The sequence below is a fragment of the Schistocerca americana genome, chromosome 1 (assembly GCF_021461395.2).
Source record: "Schistocerca americana isolate TAMUIC-IGC-003095 chromosome 1, iqSchAmer2.1, whole genome shotgun sequence".
In the NCBI taxonomy this organism is placed as follows: domain Eukaryota; kingdom Metazoa; phylum Arthropoda; class Insecta; order Orthoptera; family Acrididae; genus Schistocerca; species Schistocerca americana.
This window is the reverse complement of record NC_060119.1, coordinates 1,123,613,414-1,123,636,773: the sequence shown is the minus strand read 5'-3', so window position 1 is coordinate 1,123,636,773 and position 23,360 is coordinate 1,123,613,414. Positions and strand designations below refer to the sequence as shown.

The 23,360-nt window shown below is 43.3% G+C and overlaps 1 protein-coding gene across 1 annotated transcript in view; it reads left to right on the top strand.

Annotated features, from left to right (window-relative positions):
* The first annotated feature begins 2,004 nt into the window (after positions 1-2,004).
* Positions 2,005-23,360, top strand: part of LOC124551018 (serine/threonine-protein phosphatase 6 regulatory ankyrin repeat subunit C-like) — a 404,623-nt gene continuing 383,267 nt past the window's right edge. The window contains exon 1 of the mRNA XM_047125868.1: positions 2,005-2,089. The gene's annotated coding sequence lies outside the window, so the exon portion shown is untranslated. The remainder of the gene's footprint in view (positions 2,090-23,360) is intronic.

The window sequence follows — 23,360 nt, the reverse complement described above, 5'->3', positions numbered from 1 at the left end:
TGATGTGCTCGACCAAAATGCGGTTGACATCCCTGCACATGCCTGCGTTTAATGAGTAAATGCCGGAAGTTTCATTGTTGTATATCTGTTAGTTATTGTTCTGTGCTGTATTGAGTAGAACGTTATGTCGCACAGTTCGCGAATTTTGACATGGCAGAGTTCGAGGAGTAACGCTTCTGCACTAAATTTTGAATGAAACCCAAGAAAACCTTTACAGAGACTCGCCAAATAATGCAGGAAGCCTACGGTGACGAGTGCTTCAGTCGTACTGGGTTTTACGAGCGGTTCACATGGTTTAAAAATGGGCGGATGGATGTGAAAGACGACCCTCGTTTAGGACGCCCTTCGACATTTACCGACGACGCTGATGTCAGGAATATCGACGAAATTGTGCATCCCAATCGAAGACTGACTGTCCGAGCGATTGCAGAGGAGTGTATAATTTCATTTGGATCACGTCATGAAATTGTGTGAAAAGGAAATGGGCTGAAATGGGGCGAGACAATTCACGGCTCTTGCATCACGATAACGTACCTGCTCATTCGTCGCTGATGGTGCGTGACTATTGCATACAAAACGAATTCACTGTACTGCCTAACCCTCCGTACTCTCCAGACCTGGCCCCTGCGGACTTTTCTGTATTTCCAAAGTTAAAAACTCCGTTGAAAGGTCGAAGATTTGCAACGATACACGAGATAAAAGGAAATTCGCAAACGGCGCTTCGCGCCATCCAGCAACAGACGTACCAAGACTGCTTCCGGAAGTGGATGGTGGTGGTGGTGGTTAGTGTTTAACGTCCCGTCGACAACGAGGTCATTAGAGACGGAGCGCAAGCTCGGGTTAGGGAAGGATTGGGAAGGAAATCGGCCGTGCCCTTTCAAAGGAACCATCTCGGCATTCGCCTGAAACGATTTAGGGAAATCACGGAAAACCTAAATCAGGATGGCCGGAGACGGGATTGAACCGTCGTCCTCCCGAATGCGAGTCCAGTGTGCTAACCACTGCGCCACCTCGCTCGGTCCGGAAGTGGAAACGGCGTTGGGAGCTATGTGGAGGAGAGTATTTCGGAGTAGATCATGCACAATAAGTAAAGTAAATGCACGGAAAAAATTTGTGGGCGAACTTCCGAATTTTTTTGGACAGACCTCTACATCACGTACCGTAGTGCTGTTATCCGTGTATATTCACCAATACGATTCTGCAAACAATACTATTGTTCGCTCAATATTCTGAAACACTGTGTTACGGTTATCCCGTACGTGTGTTTCTCACTCATTTTACAATATAAGAGGAAAAACCCTCACTAAATCAATTTTGTCACATGTTAAATATGTCATGTTAAGCGTTGGAACTTTGACCACAAAATTCAGAGATATTTTGTAGTTAAAACGGGGAATCAAATCAGTATGTCTTAAGTGGTAAAAAGATGTCTAACTGCGAGAAGTTGCGGATGCGGAAATAATTTGTACAGATAGAATAAGCGACGCTGCTTAACACGAGTTATTTCTTGGAACGTTAGAACAGATTAGCGCAGCGTACTATGCTTCCACATACAACACAAATGCGCGATATTTGAGATTACATCCCGTATCGATCATATTTCAACGTACAGTGCAACACTTCCGAGAACTCGGAATACTCAACATCGCGCAAATGCCACCTGCGCGGCGACGGAACACAGCTGACGACTGTGAACGAGGTCACATAGGCCGACGTGCACTGCGCATGCTCTTTCCCATCGTGCCTTGCTCGCGAAACAGCAGACTACGCCTGGACAGCAGCGATATCTGGTGAGTATACGGAGCAACTGTAACTTCAAAGCGTTTCGTGCATTTAATACGTGCAATACGCATGCGAAAGGATGTGTGTTTTCAGTGAATGTAAGCGAATGTGTGCATAGAGGCTGCAGCAGAATCGTAATAAGCCAAATTAAATGCTGTGTTCTTCTTAAGCAGCTTAGTTCTTGTTAATTGCGAGTGAGTGGTTTTAAGAGGAGCAATAGATAACGGGGCCAGTGATGTACAAAGAAGGTTAATTTGGCACTTTTGCCGCTATAAGCGATTTTATAGTCAGGATTTTATTAAAAAAGGTACACAACAAGAGATTCATGTATCATGCGTATCACGACAAGGAATTTTGCTCAACTTTTAACGTTAATGTGGTATGGAGCGGTCACTGCCCATAGATTTTTGACAGTGTTGAAATGACTATGAACTATTTCGCGTTGGTGACGCAATAGATCGAATTAGACAACATTGATTCTAGTTTGTAACGTATAAAATGTTTGTTTAATGTGGACAACAACAAAACTTGGATCTACGAAAGTACCGGTAACTCTCTTGCGTATTACATTGGTTTGACGTCTCGAGGTAGCGTCCAAGCTCATAACAGCGTCTGGAGTTAATTCTTGATTTCACATATGCAGTTCGTATTCGGCGAGTATGTACTTATGATGATGTTGTTGATCGAAAGGGAAATTTATATGTTGTTCTCAATTTTTTTAATCACGTTTTACATGTTTAATGAAGTCATAGTCTTACACTGGAATGAATTAAATAAGTTTAAAAAGACGAAGCTAACATATATGTGTAGCCTAAACACGCAGCTGTCGAAGCAGCACAGAGTAATAATATTGATTTGAAATACAGACGTACAATGTCCACGGAAAAATGAGTACAATGTTACCAAGGGCGCCCTAACGATAGTTTGTACGGGGGCCTAGACATTGGGGTATGAGTGTTTTTAATATATTGGAAGACGAATGGCGACTTGTAAGTAGTCGTAAAAAACGTTCCATTTCAGACCCTGTTTAAAACCTGCTTAATACCGACTTATAAGTCATTTTCTTGGAAGAAAAACGCCCGATTAGAAAATATTTTTCTATGAGTTTGAACATGGCTACGCTTCAGCAGACGTGCAAGCAAGAGCTTTAGTGGATTGGAAATAACAGCTAACCAGTTCAAAATATAGGTTTATGGTTTCCACAGTTTAGAACTGTATTTTTTAGAAGATACAGTACACAGAATCACATATTATATATATTCAGTTGGAGTCGTTGATTCTGTCTAGTGTGCGTGTCATCCAGAGTCAATGGCTCCCATTGTATATAGATGATTCTACATAAAGTACAGTCTGAAGAAGACAGTTTTAAAAATGTCGAAACCAAGTTCAAGGATTAATAAACCTGCATTTTGCAACTGGTTGACCATTCTTTGCAATCCACTGACGCAATGCTTTTTTCCTTTTCCTGAGAGCTGAAGGGTTTTGCAGTCTTGTGTGGAGGTATGAGCAGACTGCTACTAGCACGGTACACTCCCTGCGCTGCAACGCTGCACGTAAATGCAGCGTTACTCACGAGGAATCATTTACGTCCTAACTTTTGGTTTACTAACGTTATTCTGTCTGTGTCTGGATGATTTCATACTACCAAATTTTTATTGTGATGGGACAACCTACTGGTTTTAACAACAGACTGGCCATTCTGTAGTTGTGTCTTGAGTGGAATGAAAGTGAAACTAGTCTTTTCCATCAAGTTAGTTTTGTGAATGTTATTCAGTCACTCTAATGGTTTGAGTGGTTTCACTCACATACTTTTTCGGTTATAAATGAACCGTGACAAGGACTGCCAGCTTTGTTAGAGACAAATAAAGTATTAACAGAATCTTCCGCCGGTTCTGGGTAGAACAACATTATAATAAATGAAAAGCACCAGTTTGCCTTTGTTCTACAATATTACTTTTATTGTTAACCGGTTTTCGGCTTACTAGGCCATCTTCAGACATTTTCTGAGTATTATCACCAAAGAAGTTAAATGTTAGCAAACAACGTTGGAAGAGAAGTAAACACATCTAGAATAACATATATATAGTAAGTAACATCTTAGCAATGAAAAAGTAAAAACTGAACAGTACATAAATAACAATGGAGTAGACAGGAAAACCTTTAGCACAAAATAGGAATAGCATGCTTACATAACAGTTTCTATTAATAAACAAAACTAATAAAATAAAATAGACAAGGCTGCATCAGGAGGTATGAAACATGGAGAGTGATACACAACCAATTAAAGAGACAGTTATCAATGTAACTACAGAATACATAAGGAACTTAAGTAATATAAATAAGATAAACAGAAATAAATGGAGGAAATAGGAAAATGGAGGTGTTTGAGGGAATCTACATTTTGAAAGTGTGGTGGTACTGCATTTTAACATTAACATTATAATCAAAGCAGTGGTTGTGTAACAGCTTTCATTAAATAAGTGAGCGAAGTAAAATATGAACAGAATTTGATGAGCCAAATACAAGGGGTGTTAAACATGGACAGTAATACAAGTACCAGATAAAAGAAAGCCTTAACTATTGAAACTACAGTATATGTGGAATACGAAGACAACTTCAACAAAGCAATACAACTTAATAAATACAGGAAAATGGGAATATGTTGGAAGAGAGACTGTGGGAAGTAATGAACAACAAAGATGATTATATGATGTTTAGGAGAGGGGAAGTGTTGAGCTGTGTCTGGTCATTTAGGATGAGATCTGCACTTCATTTATTACAAATAAAGTATCTTATTTCAAGGAGAGGTGGATGAAACGTATATTTCTAAAAGTAGTAGTTTGCTGGGGAAAGCATCATTTTACTTGTTTCACATTAAGGAACTCTCAGTAGATCATTACTGGACACTGTTCGAGCTGTGAACGCCTACAGAAGTCCCGAGAACCACTTTATATGAGCGGAAGGTTACAACTTATAAATTAACTCCCTTCCCCCACTCCCCAGTCCTCCGCGTCCTTCTCCGGCAACTTGCATGTGTTCTGCGCGGAACTTACGTAGGTAGCGCAACAAGACTTCCATCGACCAGGTGAGCAGGCGAATGCAAGAGGTAGCGAGCACCTGTTCCTATAGGTCGTATCACACTTGTCGGCCGCTGGTTAGCCACTTTTAACGTTAACAACAGCTGCCGTGTAAACGACGCGATAGCTGGTGCTGAGAATACCTGGTAGGCTGTACCGACAGCAGCACTCAGGATAATCGGACTTGTTCAAGTAGGTATTCCTAAAGTTTGACACAGAACTGACCAGGCCACGGGTTTCCAGTCGCCTAGGCCGCTAGGGTCAAATTGTCACGATCCCAGGAGAGGCGCTGCAGGCGATGTCGTAGCAAAGGCACTCGCTTCGTTCGTCTGCTGCCATAGCCTATTAACCCCAAATTTCGCCACACTGCCCTAACGGACACATTCGTCATACGCCCCACATTGATTTCTGTGGTTATTTCACACAGTGTTGCTTGCCTGTTGCACTGAAAATTTTAAGCAAAATCTGCTGCTCATGATCGTTAAGTGGAGGCTGTCAGCTATTGCATTGTCCGTCGTGAGAGGTAATACCTGACATATGGTATTCTCGGCAGGTTCTTGACACGGTGGATCTCGGAATATTGAATTCCCTAACGATTCATGAAACAGAATGTCCCATGCGTCCAGCTCCAACTACCATTCCGCGTTCAAAGTCTATTAATTCCCGTCGTGCATAATCACATCGGAAACCTTTCCACATGAATTACGTGGATCCAAATGACAGCGCCACCAATGCGCTGCCCTTTTATACCTTGTGCACGCGACACTTCCGCCATCTGTATATTATGTTCATATCGCTATCCCGTGACTTTTGTCACCTCAGTGTATTATCATTTGAAAGATATTTAAGAACCAAAGAAGTATGTATTAATGTACAGTATCGTAACTGACGAAATCTCAAATGCAAAATAACATTTAAGAATAAACGTTAAATATTTAATTTACAAATTGAATTAATTGACGAGAGTAAAGAGTGTTCTGATACAGTATGGGATGGTAACGGAACTGTAGTTTATGGTGATGGATACCCTGTGCTGAACGGTATCCATGGGATGTTCTAGGATGAGAAGACACATATTTATTAGCTTTTTTTAGTCCTTTTTTATTTCGGAAATAATTTGTAGGACTCCCAGCTACAGTTTCACTACTTAATCGTCGTCAGAACCGTTTGAGGACGGAATTACCCGACTAAAACACGACGTATACCGATCTGGCTTTTGCATCAAGCTGCTAATTGGTTCGAGTTCAGCTGGATCTGGTGTCCATTCTTTCGTTTCAAGTAATATTGATTTGTTAAATGTTTCAACGTACACCATTATAAAAAACAACAATAATTTCACGGAAAAGAAAACAAAAGTAATATCCGGCGTTCCCCAAGGAGGTGTTACAGGCCCTCTATTGTTCTTGATCTATATTAACGACATAGGAGACAATCTGAGTAGCCGGCTTGGATTATTTTCAGATGATGCTGTCATTTACCGTCTTGTAAAGTCATCAGATGATCAAAACGACTTGCAAAATGATTTAGATAAGATATGTGCGTGGTGCGAAAAGTGGCAATTGACCCTGAAAAAGGAAAAATGTGAATTTATTCACATGAGTATTAAAAGAAATCAGCTAAATTTCGATTACGCGGTAAGGCACACAAATCTGAAGGCTGTAAATTCACCTAAATACTTAGGGATTACAATTACAACCAACCTAAATTGGAACGATCATATAGATAATATTGTGAGTAGAGCAAACCAAAGACTGCGATTTATTGGCAGAACACTTAGAAGGTGCAACAGGTCTACTAAAGGGACTGCTTACATCACGCTTGTCCGCCCTATTCTGGAGTATTGGTGTGCGATGTGGGATCCGCATCAGGTGGGACTGACGGATGACATCGAAAAAGTACAAAGAAAGGCAGCTCGTTTTGTATTATCGCGAAATAGGGGAAATAGCGGCACAGACATGATACGTGAATTGGAGTGGCAATCATTAAAACAAAGGCATTTTTCGTTGCGACGGGATCTTCTCATGAAATTCCAATCACCGGTTTTCTCCTCCGATTGCGAAAACATTCTGTTGCCACCCACCTACACAGGGAGAAATGATCATCACGATAAAATAAGAGAAATCAGTGCCCGCACAGAAAAAATTAAGTGCTCTTTTTTCCCGCGTGCCGTTCGAGAGTGGAACGGTAGAGAGACAGCTTGAAGGTGGTTCATTGAACCCTCTGCCAGGCACTTTATTGTGAATGGCAGAGTAATCACGTAGATAGATGTAGATGAAAATCTTTGGAGAATACAACAATAAACACCAAATGCCTCCAGATGTGAAAGCCAGTAATGCCCCGTAGCCGCTGTTCCGGTGGCTAGCTTGGTTGGCCGTCAACGTCAGCCTGCTGTAGCAGAGGGGACCACTTTTAGCCGGCGCTGGGCACGTATGAAATCTCTCATACGAGGTAACTACCGACAACCGTGTGCCGGCGCCGTTTACACGGCTGCCGGGCAGCGGACGACGATATCCGCCATGCCCACGCTGCTCCTGCTGCCACAGGCTGCAGCGCAGGCAACATGGCACGTTAACACTTCGCTCACCATAAATGGGCCCGGGAGCAACACGGACCAAAAAGATATCACAGAATATTCTCAGTGATAATAATTGACATCCGTAATAACAGAAGAGATTAGGAATAACGATAATACCATTAATTTAGCGCATTCTTTAGAAATGGAAGGGATAATGAAAGAGAAGACTAGCATGACAATAACAATGGCTGTTAAGATAATAACAGAATATGTAGTAATTCAAAGAGGACTTCGCTTTGTTGAAAGTTTCTGCTGTTCTGTTCGGAAGGCAGCGCAGGAGTTGAAATGAATCAGTGGCAGATACAGAAAGACCTCAAGGACGGGGCACTAAAGACGTCTTAAGCTACCTTTACTTTTACTGTAACAAAAAAATAATCAAGTCACTTGCAAAGTTAAAGCAACCGATTATACACATATACAACACAGTGCCATCTTATGATATAAAAAAGTTACAATTGTACGAGGGTCACTCCAAAAGAAATGCACACTATTCTTTTTTAACTCCATATTTTATTCTACATGTCTGAAAGGTTTACAGTGTGTAGATACATCCTTTAGGAACAATATTTTCATTTCTCCATATAATTTCCATCCCTCTCAACTGCCTTACGCCATCTTGGAACCAGCACCTTTATACCCGCATTGTGATATTCTGGACCAACCTGTTGGAGCCACTGTTTGGCAGCGTGCAGAAGGGAGTCATCATCTTCAAACCTTCTTCCACGAAGAGAGTCTTTCAACTTCCCAAAGAGATGATAGTCACATGGAGCCAGGTCAGGACTGTAAGGCGGTGTTTCAGTGTTGTCCATCCGAGTTTTGTGATCGCTTCCATGGTTTTTTGACTGACATGTGGCCGTGCATTGTTGTGCAACAGCAAAACATTCTGCTTTTGTCAATGTGGTCGAACACGACTCACTCGAGCTTGAAGTTTCTTCTGTGTCGTCACATATGCATCAGAATTTATGGTGGTTCCACTTGCCATGATGTCCACAAGCAAGAGTTCTTCGGAATCGAAAAACACCATAGCCATAACTTTTCCAGCAGAAGGTGTGGTTTTGAATTTTTTTTTTTTTTTCATTGGGTGAATTTGCATGATGCTACTCCATTGATTTCCTCTTCGTCTCTGGTGAAAAATGATGGAGCCATGTTTCACCACGTGTCACAATTCTTCCAAGAAATTCATCTCCACCATTCTCGTACTGTTCCAAAAGTTCGCTGCATACCGTTTTTCTTGTTTCTTTGTGAGCCACTGTCAACATCCTGGGAACCCACCTGGCACAAACCTTTTTTAACGCAAACACTTCCTTCCCCCATCCCAACGTAGCGTGAAAATTCGTTCACTGTGATGTGTCTGTCAGCAGTCACCAATTCGTTAACTCTCTGCACTGTATGGAGTGGATGCAGTACGAGGCCTGCCGCTCCGAGAAAAATCCTCAATATTGCCATGCCTGCTTTCATCACGTAAACTGCTTGCCCACTGACTAACTGTACTGCGATCGACAGCAGCATCTCCATACACCTTTTTCAAAAAAATGGTTCAAATGGATCTGAGCAGTATGGGACTCAACATCTGAGGTCATCAGTCCCCTAGAACTTAGAACTACTTAAACCTAACTAACCTAAGGACATCACACACATCCATGCCCGAAGCAGGATTCGAACCTGCAACCGTAGCAGTCACGCGGTTCCGGAATGAAGTGCCTAGAACCGCACGGCCACGGCGGCCGGCTCCTTTTTCAACCTCTTGTGTATGTTTCCCACTGTCTCGTTGTCACAGCACAGGAATTCTATGGCAGCACGTTACTTCTGACGAACGTCAAGTGTAGCAGCCATCTTGAAGACATGCTATGACGGCCCCACTCACGGGAAAAGGTTGAACTAAGTTTGAAAACAGGCGGGAAGGATGAATCTACACACTGTAAAAATTCCACACATGCAGAATGAAAACTGTATTTTTACAGAAATAGTGTGCATTTCTTTTGGAGTGACCGTCGTAGTTCTATTCCTTAAATGACGAATTCTATGCGCCTATTCTTTCTGGCAAATTGGTTAATTACATCGTCAATAGGACAATCAATGTCAGGGAGAGTGTTCAACAGAGCTAAGCCATTAAGTCGATCCTCCTCCATGTGTTAGCTATCTATGTGCCATACAGAAACGCATAAAATACGATGACGCTACGCGCGTGCTAGGGAAGGTACAACTACTCGATAATTCGATTCAGGCGCATCGACTGACGAAAGAAACGAACGAATAGCGTGCGGGCTGACTGGCGACTGGCGCGATCGGTGCGGGTGGTAATGCGGGGGCCCTGTAAGAGGGGGGGGGGGGGGGGGGGGGGGGCAGGGGGGGGGGCGGCGGACGCCCAGCGCGCCTCCCATTTGTACCCGCCACTGATATGAATAAGAGGGAGTGCAATGATTAAGAAAACGATACAGCGAACACAGGGTATGATTGTCTGCGTGCTTATCGGCACGTAATTGTATATAGGCGGGAGTGATATTCTCAAAATAGTGCACCCATAAGAGTATTGCACACAATCGTTCATCCACAAGCCCAACCGATTTCAGCTCTCATACGAAAGTCCTTGGATCAGCATAATCAAGTAAAGGGAGTATTAGTATTTCTACATGTTTCTTTTTAAGCTTAGGAGAAGATACTTTTTTTTATATTTCTCTAGTGAATGGAGTGGCGATGTCACCTTCTTACAGACTACAGATGTTTGTTCAATCCATTCTAAGTGATGATTCAGAATTATCCGCAAGTTTTGTAGCAAAAGAAGAAAAAGTTATTTCTGTACAATTTAGGATTAAGGTCTCTCAACTCAGAGATTATAAGTTTTTGTGACCATATAAGATTACTTGCATTTTACTTGGGTTAAGGTCCAAACCTGTCTTCTGCACCAACTCTGATAAGACAAGTAAGTTAGCATTTACATAGTGGATGAATGTGCACAGGTTTGTTGGACGCACTTGGGTATAACTGAAAACCTTCAGCGTGTAAGTGATATTTGCAGTGGGAGAAATAGTTAATACATCACTAACATATTATGAGAAAAGTAATAGACTCAATTTTGATCCTTGTGGGACGTCTAATGCTACATTCTGCTTTTGTGACCTTTTCGTTTCGATGATTACACACTATTGGCGGACCGTAAGTTATAAATGGGACCTTTATACAGCACTAGGAGAAACATTTTGACTTGTGAGTTTAGGAAGTTGAATATCAAAGTGGACAGTGTCTGAAGCTTTGTTGAAATGTAAAAAGCACGTAATAGTAGCCTCTTGTTTGTCCGCAGCCTGTTTCAATTCTTCAGTTACTTTTATAAGAGCAGTCGTCGTGCTCCGACTTTTCCGGAAACACTACTGTTATTGACCTAAAGGGTTATTTGAGGTTAAGTAATTAGTTAGCGGATCGTGAACTATATAATGTAAAGCCGTTGATGATTGTGGTAGAATGCAATTCGGCCTGTACCCAGAGGGTATTTGGTAGATTACTTTTTGGATAATGGTTTTATGGTTCCCTAATTCCGGGCTGTTGGGAAGATGCTGGAGGTAAGAGAATGGTCAAAAGTTCCGTTATTTTGGGTAGTAGTGGATGGAGTAGCAAACTGATCTTTTGCTCTGTATCCTGGAGCCCCGTATTAAAGGTTACCGGATGCATAAAAAGCGCTTCGTTTGCACCAACCACCGATTCTTTAAGGGAATCGATGGTTTTCGCCCTTGTGAGTCGATCAAGTAAAGATATCGATGAGGCGCAATTCTGACTTAGATCCAAGTTCAGCTGTAGATGTAGGTATACTTACTCTTTACCTTCGTAGATTTTTCCGAAAGGCAGCTGATCATACTTGAGTTTTGTATTTCTAACAGACTAACTCGGGTGCGTACTGGTTTGTAGGTGCAAAGATTATCAGCGGTTGGGTGCTATTTATACACTGCTCTACAAAACTTAAGGACGAGATAGATAAAGTAATACAACAGACTAAATACTCGGTGAAAATGACTGAAAGTGCGGGAGCATTTTGCCAGAGGCCTCCCAGTCGCGCGCAGGAAGTTGGACGTCACGTGACCAGAGGTCAGCAGGGTTATAGCCCTGTAATTCAGCGGGTTACTCCTTTTTTTTTTTTTTTTTTTTTCTTGTGCAACTTTGCAGTCATAGGGTTCGGATCTATCTACGTGGGAGCTGTTGCTAAGTATGAACCTATTGTATCAGAACACTCTGAAAGGAACCTGACTTGTATAAATCTAGACCAGAGGCCTTGCCTTTCTGAAATGTTTTCAACTGCTTAGCTACATGCAGTGTATCCACTTCTAAGTTACACGTGTTGGTAGCTATTCTTGATTCGGATTCTGGAAGACTTATTCGTCTTATTTTGTAAAGGGATTTCGGAAAATCGTGTTTAGTAACTACTTTAGTGACACTGTCAGCAGTAACGTCGCCACTGTTATTACACAATGAAGATATTGGTTGTGTCTTGTCACTAGTGTACTTTCCATACGATCAGAATCTCTTTGGGCTTTCTGCCAGACTTCGACACAGAATTTCGGTGAATAAACTATTAAAAGCATCTGGCATTGAACTACGTGCTACGTTTCGAGTTTCTGTTAAACGTCCCCAATCTTGGGGATTTTGCGTGCTTTAAAATTTGCCATTCTTTTTTCTTTGCTTCTCACTTGTTATGTGTATCACCTATACCTACATCTACATCTACATGGATGCTCTGCAAATCACATTTAAGTGCCTGGCAGAGGGTTCATCGAACCACCTTCACAATTCTCTATTATTCCAAACTCGTATACCACGCGGAAAGAATGAACACCTCTATCTTTCCGTACGAGCTCTGATTTCCCTTATTTTATCTTGGTGATCGTTCCTCCCTACGTATGTTGATGTCAACAACTTATTTTCGCATTCGGTGGAGAAAGTTGTTGATTGGAATTTCGTGAGAAGATTCCGTCGCAACGAAAAACGCCTTTCTATTAATGATGTCCCGCCCAAATCCTGTATCATTTCTGTAACACTCTCTACCATATTTCGCAATAATACAAAACGTGCTGCCTTTCTTTGGACATTTTCGGTGTAGTCCGTCACTCATATCTGGTAAGGATCCCACACCGCCCAGCAGTAGTGTAGGCAGTCTCCTTAGTAGGTCTGTTACATTTTCTAAGTGTACTGCCAATAAAACGCAGTCTTTGGTTAGCCTTCCCCCACAACATTTTCTATGTGTTCCTTGCAATTTAAGTTGTTTTAATTGTAATACCAAGGTATTTAGATGAAATACGGCTTTTAGATTAGACTGATTTATCGTGTAACCGAAGTTTAATGAGTTCCTATTAGCACTCATGTGGGTGACCTCACACTTTTCCATATTTAGGGTCAACTGCCACTTTTCGCACCATTCAGATATCATTTCTAAATCGTTTTGCAGTTTGTTTTGGTCTTCTGATGACTTTATTAGTCGATAAATGACAGCGTCATCTGCGAACAACCGAAGACTGGTGCTCAGATTGTCTCCAAAATCGTTTATATACACTAATGGCCATTAAAATTGCTATACAAAGATGAAATGCAGATGATAAACGGGTATTCGTTGGACAAATATATTATACTAGAACTGACATGTGGTTACATTTTCACGCAATTTGGGCGCATAGATCCTGAGAAATCAGTAGCCAGAACAACCACCTCTGGCCGTAATAACAGCCTTGATACGCCTGGGCATTGAGTCAAACAGAGATTGGATGGCGTGTACAGGTACAGCTGCCCATGCAGCTTCAACACGATACCACAGTTCATCAAGAGTAGTGGCTGGCGTATAGTGACAAGCCAGTTGCTCGGCCACCATTGACCAGACGTTTTGAGTTGGTGAGAGATCCGGAGAATGTGCTGGCCAGGGCAGCAATCGAACACTTTCTGTATCCAGAAAGGCCCGTACAGTACCTGCAACATGCGGTCGTGCATTATCCTGCTGAAATGTAGGGTTTCGCAGCGATCGAATGAAGGGTAGAGCCACGGGTCGTAACACATCTGAATTGTAACGTCCAATGTTCAAAGTGACGTCAATACGAACAAGAGGTGTCCGAGACGTGTAACCAGTGGCACCCCGTACCATCACGCCGGGTGATACGCCAGTATGGCGCTGACGAATACACGCTTCCAATGTGCGTTCACCACGATGTCGCCAAACACGGATGCGACCATCATGATGCTGTAAAAAGAGCCTGACGTTTTGCCATTCGTGCACCCAGGTTCGTCGTTGAGTACACCATCGCAGGCGCTCCTGTCTGTGATGCAGCGTCAAGGTTAACCGCAGCCATCGTCTCCGAGCTGATAGTCGATGCTGCTGCAAACGTCGTCGAACTGTTCGTGTAGATGGTTGTTGTCTTGCAAACGTCCCCATCTGTTGACTCAGGCATCGAGACGTGGCTGCTCGATCCGTTACAGCCATGCGGATAAGATGCCTGTCATTTCAACTGCTAGTGATACGAGGACGTTGGGATCCAGCACGGCGTTCCGTATTACCACCCTGCATCCACCGATTCCATATTCTGCTAACAGTCATTGGATCTCGACCAACGCGAGCAGAAATGTCGCGACACGATAAACCGCAATCGCGATAGGCTACAATCCGACCTTTATCAAAGTCGGAAACGTGATGGTACGCATTTCTCCTTTTTACACGAGGCATCACAACGTTTCACAAGGCAACGCCGGTCAACTGCTGTTTGTGTATGAGAAATTGGTTGGAAACTTTCCTCATGTCAGAACGTTGTAGGTGTCGCCACCGGAGCCAACCTTGTGTGAATGCTCTGAAAAGCTAATTATTTGCACATCACGGCATCCTCTTCCTGCCGGTTAAATTTCGCGTATGTAGTACGTAGCAATTTTAATGGCCAGTAGTGTAGATAAAGAACAGAAAAGTGCCTATAACACTACCCTCGGGAACGCCAGAAATCACATCTCTTTTACTCGACGACTTTCCGTCATTTACTACGAACTGTGACCTCTCTGACAGGAAATCACAAATCCAGTCACATAACTGAGACGATATTATAAGCACGCAATTTCACTACGAGCCACTTGTGTGATACATTGTCAAAAGCCTTCATGGAGGATCAGCACCATCTCTTATTAATTCACTAGCTGGGGTACCCGTCTTCATTCAGGGAGCTGATATGAGATTGTGTGGTAGTCGGAATAAAAGGAAAAACTTTAGGGTATAAGGGGTAAAAAACTTTTGTTGAAAACATGTTCTAACTATGTACAATACTTTTTTATAAACATCATTTTTCAGTTTGTTATCCCTGGTATATATGCACAAATTTGTCAAATGTACTACTCAAGATCAAACTACTAACAGTTTATCGTGAGAGAAGCAGGATTCATTGAGGTCGATGCGGCAATATTTTAAAGGTTGTCCTTGCGCTTTGTTAATTGTAAAACTGTAGGCTAATTTAATTGGAGATTTCAGTCTTCTAAGGTGGAATAACAGTTCAGTAGAGATCAGTGGTGTTCTGGCGATAAATAGTGTGTGTTCTTTGTACTTTACAGTCATAAGTTCGGCTTCCACGATGTTATTGGATAACTGTTTGACGATCATCCCTGTTCCCTTACATAGTGTTGGTGAGTTGAGATTTCTGAGTAGTATGAGCGGAGATCCAATTTTAAGTCGAGGGTACTCCTGGTACTTGCAAACAGTTTTGAAATTTTGTTGGTAAATTCACACTTTATTCAACGTTTACCATAGTGTCGATTGATTTGTATATTATCTCGTCGTCGCGAATTTTCTTTTGAATATTAAAGTTAATATCGTCGACAATATTATTTTTAGTTACCAGAATTGCCCTTTGAAATAGCCAGCCTGGATTGATATAGTTATGAATAATGTTTGGATAAGTTTGATCTATAAGTTCGTTTCGAGCAGTGACTGTGTTGCAGAAATCACTCTTGGGTTGTATGAAGTGGAATATATGCCTTCACCTATTTGTGAAAGTTGTTGATCAAAATGTTGTAAGGTGGCAGCCTTCCATGAAAACACTTACATGATAGCAAATCCGGCAGTATGTCACATAGCTCCGAATAAATCCTGACATTAAATTAACCAAAGTAATACGATCAACGAGTGAGCAAATGGAATACCAAAGACTAATACAAGAACGCCTAAATGCATGTCATACCTTCCCACCGTGAAACAGACGCAGTTCCGAGGGGAGAAACGAGAACAAAAGCCGAGAGCAGAACCGTGTTAAGCAAGAAGGCCCTACGATAAGGGACGGACACCCACATGGCAGGCCGACCGCCAAGACCACCCCACAGCCCATGTTAAAAGATAGAGCCCTCCAGAAGAACAGTATAGATCTTACGATAACACTAAAAGGGCCACACCAGCTGCAAGTTTTAGCGTGAGACCTTTTCGCGTCTCTGTTACGTTGCAAACGTTAAAAACATTGCCCCACCATGAAAAGTATAACGTTTCTCATTGGATAGACAGAATTTTTGTAGGCGGAGCTTAAGGTTAACATTGAGACCCCGATTGGTCAGTTGAAAACACAACCAGATAGCTTTTCTTAAACCAACTTCGGTAAATTGTAGTAAGGAGAAGTTAGAAAGACTTGCTTCCGAGATGGAGAGTTGTGTGGAGCTGCGCCGCCCGCCTCCCCCTAACACTGACTAACCAACGACAAGGTAAAGAACGCACGCGATGCCGCATAAGAGCGCATAACGCTTCACTCAGAACTGCAGAAGTCTCATCTGTTACATCCCCTTTCTTGCGTAATACTAGTGTCGATCGTCAATTAAAGCTCATGGTATTCACATTGGCTACTTGAAGTTAAAATCTGACATGCGATATTTTTCTGTTATATAATTATTGAGAAGCCACATCAGCCACTGTAATTTACGACAAGTTAAACAAGTAATTAAAGATAATTGAGTGTCACTGTAGACCATTTTGATAGTTTTCTCTTTTATGAAACTTAACTTAAACCTAGATTATAGATGTGATATGGCATAGATCATCCTTCGATCCATTGTAGAACTTGGAAACCCATTCAGGGAATATTCGTTCACATTGTTGTTGGACACTGTTGGTTTTTATCATTCTGTATTAAAATATTTCCTTTTATCAATAGTGCAATTTATAAACAATGTTTTGTGAGTAGAATAAAAATCCAATTGTAAACTTAACTGCTTTTTCGACGTTATTTTACCAGCTAACTAAAAAATAGGAAAGCCTTGAACCCCTTCCACTAAATTTAGTTAGTATTAAGATTCTTTTACAGGGAGTGCAGTGGAGCTGACGCTGAAATCATTAAGTATTTGATTATATCATCGCTAGTCTCACTGAACTCTTCTGAACTCTACATGTCATGTGTGGTCTGGCGTCTCCTTACCAGCAACAGGTCCCAGGTTCAAACTAGTCAATTCCCTAAAAAACATGCTCAGAGTGTCGTTGCGCGAAAGTGGTAGGGAGTCACGACTTAGAACTAACAGACACCACGCAGAATGTTAGAATGTGCTGTTCAACTGTCATATTTTTTTGTTAGTCACAGTATTTGTATGTGTGGCCAGAGATGCGATTTTTTAGAGCATGCACTGATCTCTGGTGGCCGTTGACTTAGGGATTACTGGAAGTGTTTGTCGAAAATCACCTCAGAGTATGAGTAGTGCTCCTCCCATCACTTAAGAGTTTCCCCGCAAGTTTTGTAATGTTATGTCCATGTCTTCGAGTGATTTTTTTATGTGCCATTGTGCGTTTGTACCAGAAGATAATTTTAGCTTGCCTTAGAAGTTCACCCCGTCTATATGATCTTCAGATTCTACATACCGGGAATTGTCCATCGGATGTATTCAACGCTAGTTGTAGGGCGAAATGAGCAATTCGTCTTCCTTCCATAAGTGTTGCCGGATGATGCCAGTGCTGATGTTGTTTAGCACGTATTTCCGCAACAAAACACTTGTTAGAAACGTTTTCCCGGTGCCGCCTAATGCGTCCAAGTAAATAATTCGGCCAGTGTTGCTGTCGATCCAGTCCATGATAACGTTCTAAATTTCCTTTTCATTGTCGCTAGGAAGTGGTCTGTTGTGAGCAATGTATTGAAATAGTTCGTTGATGTCCTGGCTTTTTCCTTTGTAATTGCGAAGTTTAGCACACTGATAGTATCTTTTTATGGTGCTTGCATCCCAAGTTGTACTAAAGCCTGATTGTTTATTGCTAAACATTTATCTTCTGGACGAATGAGTGTTTCACTGAAGATGTCGTTGAATTCGATTGTTAGTTCAGGATGACCGTGTCGGATTTGGTACTCTCTTCGAAGACATCCCATAGATGTTTTGGACTCGATGGGTTACATGCTGTTAGAATTATGGCGAACAAGTCTCCCAATTGTTCAGCTGAGGGTGTGAGTGAGGCTTCTTGTAGTGTTAATTCCCAGTGGTTGTCGTTTCCCTGTAGTCCTAAGCGCTGACATGCCTCTCTGTACGTCTGGCATAGCTAATCGTCAACAGTCTTGATATTCGTGAAACGTGTTGGTCCGTGTATTTCGTGTAGCTACTTCTGAAGATAGCAACATTCGACGCTGTTCGGTTGTACAATGTATAGTCGGCTTAGTGCACCAGTTTTCATGATTCCTGGGTGATCTTCTGATGGAATTACTTGTTTTCCTCATACACTCCTGGAAATGGAAAAAAGAACACATTGACACCGGTGTGTCAGACCCACCATACTTGCTCCGGACACTGCGAGAGGGCTGTACAAGCAATGATCACACGCACGGCACAGCGGACACACCAGGAACCGCGGTGTTGGCCGTCGAATGGCGCCAGCTGCGCAGCTTTTGTACACCGCCGCCGTCAGTGTCAGCCAGTTTGCCGTGGCATACGGAGCTCCATCGCAGTCTTTAACACTGGTAGCATGCCGCGACAGCGTGGACGTGAACCGTATGTGCAGTTGACGGACTTTGAGCGAGGGCGTATAGTGGGCATGCGGGAGGCCGGGTGGACGTACCGCCGAACTGCTCAACACGTGGGACGTGAGGTCTCCACAGTACATCGATGTTGTCGCCAGTGGTCGGCGGAAGGTGCACGTGCCCGTCGACCTGGGACCGGACCGCAGCGACGCACGGATGCACGCCAAGATCGTAGGATCCTACACAGTGCCGTAGGGGACCGCACCGCCACTTCCCAGCAAATTAGGGACACTGTTGCTCCTGGGGTATCGGCGAGGACCATTCGCAACCGTCTCCATGAAGCTGGGCTACGGTCCCGCACACCGTTAGGCCGTCTTCCGCTCACGCCCCAACATCGTGCAGCCCGCCTCCAGTGGTGTCGCGACAGGCGTGACTGGAGGGACGAATGGAGACGTGTCGTCTTCAGCGATGAGAGTCGCTACTGCCTTGGTGCCAATGATGGTCGTATGCGTGTTTGGCGCCGTGCAGGTGAGCGCCACAATCAGGACTGCATACGACCGAGGCACACAGGGCCAACACCCGGCATCATGGTGTGGGGAGCGATCTCCTACACTGGCCGTACACCACTGGTGATCGTCGAGGGGACACTGAATAGTGCACGGTACATCCAAACCGTCATCGAACCCATCGTTCTACCATTCCTAGACCGGCAAGGGAACTTGCTGTTCCAACAGGACAATGCACATCCGCATGTATCCCGTGCCACCCAACGTGCTCTAGAAGGTGTAAGTCAACTACCCTGGCCAGCAAGATCTCCGGATCTGTCCCCCATTGAGCATGTTTGGGACTCGATGAAGCGTCGTCTCACGCGGTCTGCACGTCCAGCACGAACGCTGGTCCAACTGAGGCGCCTGGTGGAAATGGCATGGCAAGCCGTTCCACAGGACTACATCCAGCATCTCTACGATCGTCTCCATGGGAGAATAGCAGCCTGCATTGCTGCGAAAGGTGGATATACACTGTACTAGTGCCGACATTGTGCATGCTCTGTTGCCTGTGTCTATGTGCCTGTGGTTCTGTCAGTGTGATCATGTGATGTATCTGACCCCAGGAATGTGTCAATAAAGTTTCCCCTTCCTGGGAAAATGAATTCACGGTGTTCTTATTTCAATTTCCAGGAGTGTATTTTTCTGTCTGTGTGTTGTTCCCTGCCTGCGCCTATGTGAAATACGCTCATGTCACTGCCTTGTTCATATACTTACAGGCATATTTGATAGGTTTAACTGAACTGCAATATTCTACTTTTATGTGTGCTTGGAACATTTTGGAAAGTAGTGTGTTATACGGTGATACCCACTGATTACATATTTCCAGTTCGTCGCTGCCACGTATTCGTATTTTTGCTGTGAATCCATTGTTTTCCGGTGATCGTCTTTTATATTTGGGGTAGCTATCAACTCCGGTTTGTATGTTGTCCATATATGGTTTTGGGTATTTATCTGTACATTTTCCATCACTCATACATGGCGAATTGGGGTTTAATGGCCCACATGGTCTGTGAATCATGTTTTTCACTACTATATTGTACAGCTCCGGATCTTCTTGTAGATTGGAAAGTTCATCTTGGATGGTTTTGTAGATATCTGTGGAATGTACTCTCGGGTAGTCATATGAGATTGTGTGAGTGAGGCCGCCACCAGTTTTGACATTCGATTGTGTACACCTAGCATCTAACGATTCGAAAGATGTGGTATTTTGTGATGACTTCAGTAAATCTCATTTGTTTTTGTCAGAAAACTCGGGCTATTATGTCGTGTCGATGCATGGGTCTTGTCTGTATCTTATGTAGTAGCAACTTCTGACACCGAATGTAACAGCAACACCAAATGTAACAGGAAGAGGTAGAAGACACCATATGAAGACTCATCCAAGCTTTCCAAGTGATTTATTGTTTCCAAAAACAGTGCTGCATTTCCCTCGGTCTCTGGCACCAGGTCCCGCAATGCTGAGGACACCACATTGCTCACTGTGAAACTGCTTGGCGTGGAATGGCTGCCTCAGCGACCCGTGCACGCACTGCTGTGTGTCAGCCTTGTACGGCCGCGACGTCAGGATGCGCCGGCACTTGACTCAGCAGCCTTTCCCTGCCGCCTCAGCGCCACTCGCCAGGAGCCGCAGGTGGCTCGCTGCACGCTTCTTCACTGTCGTGGTTCAGATCGCAGGCAACAACAAGCGTTTGCAATCTGACATCCGAATCTGTGGCCCTCGCCTCAGGATGCCTCCGGCGTGTGTTGGGAGCCAACAAGACTGCCTACCGTAGCGAGCTGTGGCGTGACCCGCCGCTGGCCGGCTGCAGACCCCGTGTTGGCCTCAGAGGGTCGAACCAGCAACTCGCCGTGGACTGGAACTCTGGAGCCCCATCTGCTGCTGCGTTTAACCAGTGGTGTGACATGCCCCGCCATCCAGGAGAGCTGTCACACTTGAATGCTGTTTTGATAAATGTTCCACTCCATGTCACGTACTCATAACATTTATGTTGGCCAGTGAGCCCCTTCTGCCTGTTACATGCACCACACAAGCTGCTGTGTGTGCTTTTTCTGGTGGTTCTACGCCCCTGTGGCCTCTATTTTATTTCGCATCTACTGGTGAGCGTAACTCACTGTAAACGGGCCCGCGCCGGGCTGTAACTTGCGTGCTCAGAAATATTGCACCAAAACTGACTTTTTCTGTCCCAAACAGTAGTGCCGCTACACTTAGTTGTTCTTTGATTTCTGTCCATGATGAGTTGCATGTGAATGTTATGAGGTTAGGTAGTCAATATTTTCTGTTGTACATTGTGGCATCTTGAGTGTATTGGTAATGTGTACTGGACTTCTTATGTATGGTGAGGGTAATATTACCATTGTTCCAATGTTGTTGATGTTTCCATCATATATGATTGCGTCTCGAAGGTGGATGTATTATTTGTGGATAGTTTCTTCTGATTCAGTCTTATGTAACGCACCCATTCCACTTTTATTTCTGCATACATATCTACCAGGATTTGTTGCAATAGATGGCGACTGTTGAGAATGTGATTATATGTTTCATTGCCTCTGATCATTAAGCAGCGAACTCCTTCGAAGTGACCTTTCTGTTTGTTTCTATGCATGTATCAGGTTGCATTTGTTTCACATTAAAATGATATCCGTCTTCTCCATGCAGAGATATTAATAGATATTGGAGGGCATCATAAGAACGGTGTTTCTCTGCAATGCATTGTAGTCCTCTGCTTCTTGTACAATTATATCATGGCTTGTGTTTTCGTTGTCCTCAATTACGATGGCGACTTCGTCTATCTGACACGCAATAAATCGACGTTCATGTTCTCCATGTGGTCTCTTGTCGGCTCGAATAATAACTTTATAGTCATCAGAAATCATTTGGCCTAGTACTGGTTTGAATAAGTGAATCAGTTGATAGTATTTGTGTAAGATCCTCTGTACATCCCCGGCTACTACTCGTCTCAATCCGCTGGTGTTTGTGCAGCGTTGATCAATTTCTTTTTCTTCATTTCCGATTAAATATAGCTGCAGAAATGTATAGTCTTCCTTGGGTAGTGGTAGTAATGCTCCCATGTTGTGATACATTTGTCCCTGGATGGAAAAAAAAACATAATCGATTTCATCTATGTTAGTGTTGATTGGAGTGACATGGAAAGAAGTCCTCTTTTACCATGGTGCCTGTAAACGAAGCTATTTCATATATAGAAAATATTTTTACGACTGACGTAACGGCTTTACTTAAACGCTGCCTGACGACAGCTTATTTCCAGTATAACTACGAGTTTTACGAACAGATCGACGGGGTGGCGATGGGAAGCCCTCTCAGCCCAGCTGTTGCCAATTTCTTTATGGTGATCTTCGAATCTGCGAGCTGGTTTACTTACAAGATGAACTAAATCACTTACGGTTAGCCTTCATGAAAAACGGATATACCAGCAAGGAAATTGATCGAGCCCTCCATCAAAGAAGAAAAGAAGCCAGAAGTGTAGAGCAACAACGGTCACCTACTGGAAAAGTTTTCCTACCGTTAATTAATAAAGTCACGGACCGTATCGGGAAAGTTCTGGCCAAGTATGGGATCGAAACAATCTTCAGACCCACCAAAAAGATTAAGGCATATTTAAGAACTGCAAAAGACGCCCGACACCCCCTAGTAACACCAGGGGTATACAAAATTCCATGCAGTTGTGGACAAGTATATATTGCAACAACGAAAAGAAGTGCAAACACCCGCTTAGCCGAACATAAAAGAAACTGTCGCTTAGGACACATCGAAAAATCGGCCGTAGCTGAGCATGTTTTTCGAGATGGGAACCAAGAAATTAAATTTAATGAGACAAGCGTTCTAGAACGAACATCGCATTATCATGCGTGCATGTATAGAGAAGCAATAGAGATTCACAAACACCATACAAATTTTAATAGAAAAGTGGAAGTTTTAAAGTTAGACAAAATATGGGTGTCGACGTTGCGCCACAGAATGACAATCGATTACTCCTAATCGAGAATGATGACGCCTTTCAAAGATAGGCATACCGCTGGCATCACGTGACGAATCGTGGTGCCCCCTATGCGCTCTATAAATGCGAGAGTACCTGGACTCTCAGTGGTCACACTCCCTCGTTCACCAGTGCCATCATCGTCATCTTCAGTGTTTGTGCGTCGTCTCATCAGTTAGCAGTGTGGATTATCGACGAGTGTGAACGGCTCCGTGTTTGTCTCTATGTGTCTCCTGTTTTACTGCCCACCGTTCTGTCACTTATGTGTCTTCTCCTGTTTTTGCTGCTTGTATATTCTGTGGCTGAAGAGCAGTGTAGTGTGCTGCTGACAGCCTGCCTGTTGTACAGGCTTTAAAATAACAATAAAGTAAAAAAAAAAAAAAAGACTCTCAGTGGCAGTAGCCGGACGACCTCAGAAGATGTCTCCCGCAGATGGAGACGAAACTTAGGTGGAAATTTTATACATCGACCACGGC